Consider the following 10,126-nt stretch of genomic DNA (forward strand, 5'->3'; position numbering starts at 1 on the left):
TTTTATTGTAAATGACAGCTGATGAAGCTTTCAACCACATCTCACAGTCTCCAGTCTGGAACTGGCTGAGGTCATCATGTGAATTTACTTTGATAATAAGTAGTTTTATACTGTATAGGGATAGATTATAACACTGGCCTTGGCAACAGATGTGAATGACCTCCTTGATCATCCTCCAACTCTCTACGTTCTTTCAAAGAGGCCATTCACACGCAACTACCAAAGCCAGTGTTGAACCGAGATCAATTACAACCACTTCTTATAACAATAATAATAAAAAAACAAATTACTTCACATAAAAACGAACTGAAACACAGCAATAAGAGAATAAAAGTTATTGCGAAAACAGAATAAAAGTACCAAATAAGCAACATAAAAATTAAGATAATAAAACCCATGAAACAGAATAAAAAACTAGAATCAAGGAAAATCTGGGAAGGTGGTGCAAAAAAAGATGCCACTGACTCAGCCTGCCTTATTTCCTCAGGCAGGGTGTTCCAGAGCCTCGGGGCTCTTATTTCAAAAACTCTGCCCCCTTAGTCTTCAGCCAAGAGTCTGGAACAGATAGCGGGCCCCTGCTCGAGGATCTCAAAGTGTAAGCAGGGTCATACAAGGATACAAGATCTGAGATATATCGAGGATTCAGACCATTTAGTGCCTTGTAAGTAATTAAAAGAACCTTGAAATCAATTCTAAAAGCCAGTCACATGGGACTAAGTCACATGATGGAATCTGATTCACCACCATTTGTTAAATAAAGACCATGAGATGTAGTTAAATGTGCAGACACTAACAAGTGGTAATATTTGTTTTCTCTTCAACGGCTACTGTTCCAACAGGTCAAGGAGTTTCTATGCTTACATGACCAGTATTTCTCCATAGCCTTCATCTAATTAGTTTATTCCTCACACCTACGTTATTATTGCCACCAATAAACAGTTAAATTCACTTGCATTATCACTTTGTAATTTCCTTAAAAGATAAGTCAAAAACAAAGCATGTCTGTCAGACCAATAAAAATGAGCAGTCAGACACTCAGAAAGGTTGCAAACAAACACCCAGGCTAGTCAAACCATTTGAAAGATGAAAATGATTATTATTATTGTCTGTTGATTCAAGTTTGAATTAACATACTTACTGTAGTTGCGATACAGAAGAAGGGATTATTACCAACATTTCAGGTGTACTCACTTTCAGTTTTTATCTCAAATTAAAGCTTAAATAATCTGTCTAAAATGCTGACTCGTTTACAACCTGTCTGATTGTTTGATTGTCTGATTCTTGCCAGGTTGCACTTTGTTGTAGCGATGTCACCACATTGCTCTCAGCAATTACTTTGGTGAGTACAATGTTATCATAAAAGATAAAATGATCTATGAAAACTATATGATGATAAGAACCATGATGAACTATGACCCAAGTTGTAAAAAACAATTATTAGTAACTATTACAGAATTCTTTGGGAGATATACAGTAATTCACAGTTACAGTTTTGTGTTTTCATGAGTTTACACCACATGCTGTACCATAATCATATAAATATCAAATCTAAAATGTGATGTTTCAGCTGTTCAGGGTTAACACTGCACTAATGCATGTTTTTATATTAAGAATTGGTCAAATGACTATGGGTAATGTGAAATGGGTTGCTCATTGTGAAGAACCCATGGATAAATATCTCCCGACTCCGCAGATCTTTTTAGTGTCTCTTGCTCATTGTTTTGATTTTCCTGTTTTGGTTCATTCTCTCCACTCACATCAAGTTTGTTTCCATCTGCAGCAGGCAACTGATTTAATCAAAAAGCTCTAAAAAGGACTGTACACTACTTGCCCGGCAGCAAACAGCAGAAGACAAAGTTAGCGACTAGCTGGTGAACATAATGGAGCACTTATCAGCTAAAGAGCCAAATGCAGGAACTGATAGTGAATATTAAACTTATACTTGTCATGTGTCCAGAAACACGACTCAAAATCAATGCTAATGTTGCTCCATGCCCTATGGAAATATATTCAGATGTTTATCTGAAGCTAATATGAAGATTTAGCCATCCAAATTAGACAAATCAATTGGATCTTTCAAGGTTTAAGTCTTTTTAGTGCAAAATTCTCTCTTTGTGTTTTCCTGGACAGTGTTTCTTTGTTGAGCGGCAGCAGAAGAATAGTAAAAAAAAGATGGACATTTGTAATAAAAGATCTGTAGCTTTGGAAGATATCTAGTTGATTTGACTCATTTGGACTGCTAAGGCCCCATATTAACTTCAGATAAACTTTTAAATACATTTTTGCATAAAACAAGGACTGCGGATATTGGCCCCCATCATACACTGAAAGCACATTGAAAATTTATTTTTTAATGGCAAGTATGAACAGGAGGGATGACATTTTAGGGAAACCTCTTACAATGTCCATATTGGGACTTTTAAGACAAACCTGAAAATCTGTTGACTAGCAGGTAACGACAGGTAGTCCGACGACAGCCAACAAATCTGAACAGTTTTTTGTGTTACTAGAGAATGAAAGGAGAACATTGTATCTGGCCATACTCGTTCAAATATTTTTTCCTGTAAATCTGACTAAGATTTCTTATGATCTCTTAAGGTTGCCAGGACTTCAGGGCGCCATTAGTGGGAAAACCCTGAATGGTGGCCGAGGGTTGGACAGGAGCCCTGAAACATCTATTATTATTGTGTATTAAAATTCACAGTGTCAGAGCTTGTGTTGAAATGCTATCAGGGTTATAAGGGCCAAAAGATTATTAACAGCACATCTGCCAAAACTGAAAAAAAAACAAGTTAAAATGACTTGCGACATATGAATGGGTCCAAGCAGACTCTGTATGACTGTTGTCAATTTTGACATCATTGTAACTGATATGAGTGACTTATTTATTCTGATGATTGCTCTTTATCTCCCCCCAAAAGTTGACCAATGTGAAACTTGGTAAACTTGATACTCCAGACTATTCACACATGATCATACCTTAAATGGACTAAAGTAATAATTAATCACTATAGTGAAAAGATGTACTTGCATGAAAATTGCATCAATCTGCTCCATATTCCTCAGATGCCTGCTTCAAAGAGCATTCTTCACGTTTTTGTGGTTTGTCTGAAGTGCCAACCAGCAGTGTAAAAAACAAACAGTGATGTGTTGGCAGCTGACCTTGTGAACCCGTCTTCCCTCTGATCTCCTCCACCTATAAATAAAGTATCTGTGTGCAGTTGAGTGCCCGCTCCCTCTGGCAACTGGGGCATTTTGTTCTGGGAGCTGTCAAGTACTGTTACAATCAACATCAGCACGGAGCCCTCCAGACCAGTTCACACACACACACACACACACGCATACACACACACTCATAACCAGTTGTTTCACAGGTCACCATGCAGGTGAACTGACATTAACCAGGGTGAAACCAGCTCTGGGCATGGCCCCTGGTAGTTTGGCAGCTGAATCTGATTATTGCAAAGGTAAGATGTTTTGTGGACAAATGCTTCAAGAAAATGCTGCATTAAATGTCTGATACAGCCCATTAGAGGAATTATTTGGAATAAGGTGAAAGGTAAGCCCCCTTATTATTCTTAAACCACCTTTCTATTATGATGTTTATGAAGTCAATTCTTACCATGAATCCACTTTTCTCACCACAGTTTACTTGTTAAAGAAAATTTCTAGAAATCGGTCTTGCTTTCTTGAATAAAAATTCAATTCAATTCAATTCAATTTTACTCATATAGCACCAAATCATAGCAGAAGTTATCTCAGGGCACTTTTCAAATAGAGCAGATCTAGACTGTACTCTTTATTTTACAGAGACCCAAGATTCCCTGATGAACAAGCACTTGGCGACAGTGGCAAGGAAAAACTCCCCTTTAGTGGGAAGAAACCTCAAGCAGAACTGGGCTGTGAGTGGACGCCGTTTGCCTTGACCGGTTGGGTTAAGAGAGAAAGGAGAGGGAGAGGGAGGTGGAGAGGGGAGAGAGACACAGAGAAGCTTAATAACACCAATAACAACAATAATATTAACAATAAAAACATGACTAACAATAATAATAGCAGGCGTGGGCGTCTTAAGCATGGCCACGCAAGTATGGCATCCCCGTAGCCATAGACCAGAGCATCAAACTGGTTTAACTCATATCAGAATGTGATCTTTTAATGAGGGGTAGTGCATCACATTCAGTTGGGTTGTTAGACAAAGCAAAATATAGTGAAAGTGGTTGTGTGGTTTTATATGTTTGGGTTTTTTCTTTGTTTGGTCTGTGGTCTGGCTATTTCTGTCATATGAAACCAAACCAACCAATCTACAAGCTAAAGATTTGGATAGTAAGATCTCAGCTGTTTGCTTAAAACTTGAGCTACGGTACTGAATCCTTCGTCCAAAGTGTGTTAATTGGTATTTCTCTAATCTAAAGTAAAGTTTGATTAGTTCAAGACATTTAATTAAGAATATGTAACTTTTGAAAAAATAACAGTCATCCTGTTATGAGAAAAGTTGAATTCACTAGCAATTAAACACACTTGTGCTCAGTTCAACACACTCAGGGGGTTTGCTGCTATAGCCTTATTTTTTGACCCTTCGTTACATCACGTTCTCACTCTCCAGTTAAACTTTTATTCACTTAGGTGTTAATTCATTATGGGAAGAGTGTGAAAACTCCAGGTGATAGCAATCTTCCTAGCTGCTTTTAAAACAGACAAAACAACATCAGGCAGTTTTAAAGAAACTGAAAACATGATTAATTCCAACAGAGAGAGGTGTCCTCTATTAGACTCAATACAATCCATGTCATGGATGACGGAATCAAATATGGTGAAAAATTTCTTTCATGCAGCAATGCTTAAAACGGTAGTCTCATTAAAATATCTGTATAGTTGATTTTACATGGTTTGCATTAACTTAATCTATCTCTGTCAGAATTAATTTATAATTAATCAATTAATTACCGCCACATGACATTGTTTAAACTACCTTGTGTTTTTTGAACATTCTGCTTGAGGAGGAACTAAAATATCCATGAGATGGTGACCGTCCTGCCTCAGGGAGACATTACAAAAACGGTTTAATTACAAAAGTAAGACAAGAAGTAAACCATACTTCACCAGGAGACAGGTTTGTCATTTCCTGCTTGCTCAGTCAGGTTGCCTACTCCCACAATCACACTATATCTATTTTTTACATTTATTTTATTGTTTACGTAAGAGGGGCAATGCACAATATGTTTATTGTACCAGGTAGAGCTAAAAGCTGATTTCCATCTGTAGTCCCTGGGCAGAGGCCCATGATATTTTTGTCTTTTGAAGTGGTCATTGTGTCAGATTAGGTGATCATAGAATCAAAAATTATTGTCATGACTTGGACAAAAGACATGGCAGACTTCACTCTGGACCCCCACCATGCCATCTTTCACGACTTTTGTGACATAGGTGATTGGTAAGGTGCTGAGGTTTGACTTCAGTGTTCCACCTGACAGCACCAACAATGGATATTGAATATCATATACAATTTTATGAATGAAAGTAAACCTGGAAATATCATTCAGTGGTGACAGTTAATAGAGAGAAGGTGAGTGAATGAAAGTTCAGAATATGCACAGAGGGTTGCTCCCGAGGGTTGGGGTTCAATTGGTATAATGCTCCTGGTGATGATCAAATGGTTACAGGTTTACAGTTGTGTGTGGAGGAATGCTCCGTGACCCTCAAGGTCAACGTGATGCAACATGCTGTCAAACACGGTAAGAGAGGGGAAAATTATCTTTTTGCTGGGACACTGTGAGGAGTCCCAGATGCTGTGTTGGTTGTCTTCCCAATGCTCCACGTCTGTTGGGTGATATCATGTAGTGTGGTCTGGGAATTATCATGTTGTCTTTAAAGCAACTGACGTGGGAGAATCTAATAATAATAGGGCACACTGAAGTGGATGCCAATCTTTATTTTTGTGTGTTTTTGTGAATTATCTAATATACATATGAAGACATTTACTGTAGGCTAATGTTTTGTTACATAACTGTTCAGTTCACACACTTCATGTTCAGTTGGGAAAGTTGGAAACTTGGCCTGCTTCCAAACTATGTTCTAGACCTTTGATAAGTTCAAAGTACAGGCCTTAAACACACCCTGATAGAAAAGACAGTATATTATTACACAGTCAGTGTGGCTGGGTTCGCTTCAGGCCACAGATTCAGTGAGGAAGAGTGGAGGGTCTGTGCCATTAGGAACAGGCTAAGATTTCTCTAGACCATCATTGCTGAGCTCTCCAAAATGTTTAATCCTAACAGCTGGTTAGACAGTTTAAACACACACGGTAACCTCAGTCTCTGACTGTCACCATCAAGCCTTCCACAGCTGCCAAATCCAAATATTTCACTGGATCCTGGCACTTCTCCCACAATGTTGATAAATGTGGCTTTGATATGAGCTCTTTATTGCAGTGTCTCTCCTCACTGTGAGCATGAACACACACACACACACACACACACACACACACACACACACACACACACACACAAGAATTAATCACATATTTGCTCTAGATGTGTGGGAATTTTTTGGTTTTATCTGATTTGTAGAAGAGGTTTTGGTACATTGCCAAATTATGTAACATGGGAAGCATAGTCCACTGCTGCCATCAAGTGGTCATTTGAAGGGACTGCATTTCTGCCAAATTCATACAAGAGAATTTGGAAGAAGATGTCGTTCAGTGTTTCTTTCTGTTATACTCTTTTTAAATCATTTTAACCTCTTCATGGTAGATTTTTAATAAGCTCTTTGGACAAAATCTTCGATGCTCAATATCTCTAAAATTGGTTTCAAATTAAACTTAACTTCATAATCTCAAGCTTATATTTTGTCTCCAGAACAGATAACATGTCCATGTTAATTTTTCAGAATCAGAATCAGATTTATTGGCCAAGTATGTAACATACACAGGGAATTTGGTTCCAGCCATTGGTGTCTCTCAAGCAAGACATTATACATACAATGCACATATTATTTACAGACAATACACAATATCCAAGCAATATACAGATTATATAAAAGACAAACAATATACATAAAGTGCAAGTGTGTGTGGTAGTGCAAATAAAAATAATGTGCATCACGTATGGGAATTCAATTGTGATGTATGAGTATTTGTACAATACCATATTTGTATATGTGAAGCAAGGTGTAGTAACTATCTGAAGAAACAAGAGTAGTTACAGCATAGCAGATGATATGATGATAATGATCAGCTATTTATGAGGGTGGTGGCATGAGGAAAGAAACTGTTCTTGTGTCTGGTAGTTTTGGAATGCAGGGTTCTGTAGCGCCTGCCAGAGGGGTGTCCAGGGTGTGAGGAATATATAATTATTTTCCTTGCCCATTTCCTGGTTTTTGATGAGTACAAGTCCTGGCGAGTGGGCAGGGGATCACAGATATTTTTTTCTGCTGACCTTACTGTTTGCTTCAGTCAGTTCCTATCCTGTTTTGTGACTGCTCAGGACTAGACCGTGATGGATGTGCACAGGACGGATGTAGAACTAGCTCAACAGCTCCTTTGGCAGACCATACTTCCTCAACTGCTACAGAAAGTGTATCCTCTGCCGGGCATTTTTGAGGATGGAGTTGATGTTGGTCTCCCACTTCAGGTCTTGGGAAATGGTAGTTTACAGAGTTTAACAGCTTGGTCCTTGGGTCCTTGTCTGTTGCAGTCTGAATATTGGGGGGGAGGGCAAGGGCGTTGCCGTTGAGCTGGAGTGGTTGAGGGATGTGAATTTGCCCCTCACAAAGCTGCAGGAGAAGACATTCAGGTCGTCAGTCAGGTCTTTGTGTGGCTCAACAGGGGCGTCTTCTGTAGTTTGTGATATCTTTGCGGTCTCTCCAGACTGATGCAGGGTCATGGATGAAAACCCATTTTTCAGCTTTTCAGTGTAGCTTCTTTTAGCCACTTTGATCTCCTTTGTCAGTGAGTTTCTGGCCTGCTTGTACAGGGTTCTCTCTCCCTCCTCTTCTCTAAGCATCCTCTTTGGCCCTTATGAAGCTGTCTTAGTCTGGCTGTGAACCATGGCTTGTTATTGTAGTATGTGCAGAAGGTCTTGGTTGGCACACGTCTTCACAAAAGCTGATGTAACATGTCAGAGTGTCATTCAGTTTGTCCAGGTTGCCAGTTGCATCTTCAGAAACACTCCAATCGGTGCCAGCAAAACATTCTTGCAGTTCCTGCTTTGCCTTGCTGGTCTATTTCTTCACTGTTTTGACCACAGGCTTTGCAGATTTTAGTTTCTGCCTGTAGGTTGGAATAAGATGAAACAAACAGTGATCAGAGTGCCCCAAAGCTGCCCAGGGAGCAGAGCAATATGCGTGTTATTATACCTGGTGGGACAATTAATATGGTGTCTATATTTTGGTAGTTTGTGGTTTAATTTTGATCTGATAAAGTCTCCAAGGATTATGAAAAGTGAGTTTGTGTGTTTTTATCCCAAGCTGGTCGGCCAGGGTTTGCAGTGCATCATTCAAGCTGGCCTTTTTTATTAAGGATTATATTTAATGCTCAAATTCAATAAATGCAACAAACTACTTTTCAATTAAGGTAAATAGACTAAATGTAGTGTTTTTACAGTACCTGAAACTAATTAAAAATGCCAAATATCTAAAATTGCAATCATAGCATTATATTTTAATTATAATGCAATGATTTAAGCTAATTTTAATTTCAATTTTCCTCATTCAATAAAGCAGCATGCAATTATCCAAACAACAACAGAGGAAGAATTCAGTGCTAAATAAAATAGATTGTAAAAGGAACCACAAGAATTGTTGAATTGCCTCGCAACAGCTCACCTTCTTTATTCTTTATATTTATAGCACCAACTATCAACAGACTCATCTGTCTACCTTTACCTTTGTGAAGCACCACCCTCCTACAAGCATTCAAATCTTGACCTGCAGATTACATTTACAGATTGAATTAATTTCATGCTCATTTAAGAGTTTTATGGTTGAATAAATTTTACAAACTTAATGTTACATAAACCTAATTAAAAAATAATTATTTGAGTATAAGTTAAAAAATGAGAATCCTCAGAGATGACACCCTGTAATTTGAGCCATAAAATGATTAATTACACAAATATAAAGAAATTATTGCAATTAATGTTTATACGTAAGTCAATTTATAGGTTTATACTAAACAGGGTTCCCACACATTTTTACCAATTTACCAGCATTACAAATTACATCACATTACAAATATTCTATGCCACATTTTTGCTATACCATCTCTCCTGAATATCAGCATTGGCCACATTTATCATTTTAAAAGTAATGATGCATGGAAAGTTTTAAATTAGAGTTTTTTTTTTTGTTGGTTTGCCTATCTAGAAGTTAAATTCAGCAAGAGGATACTGTGAGACACAAGGAGGGAGGAACATATGAAAAACATACTATGAGTGGTAAACATAAGTTACACTTAATTACACTTACACTTAACTACACTTAATTAAGTGTAACTTGTGTAACTTTAAGTACCGTGTTCACATTAAGTGTGACTTAACTTGTAACTCATACACCAAATGACTGAAAGTGCCCTGTAACAGCCTTTGGCTTAGCTGAGCAAGACGCAGAGAGTCCCCAAACTGATGTTTCATAGTTTGTTTTATTTCTTATTGTCAGACATCATCTCATGCACCTTGAAGACTATAGAAAATATACAAAATACAAAAATTAGGATCCATACTTATCTACAGTCATTAAATCAAAAATACAGTAAACAGTACAGTAGATGATAAACTATTAAAACTATTAAAAGTAGTTACTAAATTAGGACTGACAATAGCTTATCTTACTAATACTAATATCCAATGAGCAAACGTATACACTGAGTGCCAACGCTGTCTACTAAATTCAACTAAACTAAATTCAAACCCTCATACAAAGCTGACTAAACTGCATTTAAACTGAATTCATACCACAAGCAGTGAATAAACAGACAAATCCTAAACATTACAATACAAATACATTACCCCTCATTCAATCAAACTCCAAATAACTTTTCCCTCAAATAAACAAAACACATTTAAATTCACACAAAGAACGAAACCACTGCTACTCTAATAATAATAATAATAACGTAAACAAACGAAACAAA

Source organism: Thunnus maccoyii, chromosome 15 (assembly GCF_910596095.1).
Source record: "Thunnus maccoyii chromosome 15, fThuMac1.1, whole genome shotgun sequence".
NCBI classification, from domain to species: Eukaryota; Metazoa; Chordata; class Actinopteri; order Scombriformes; family Scombridae; genus Thunnus; species Thunnus maccoyii.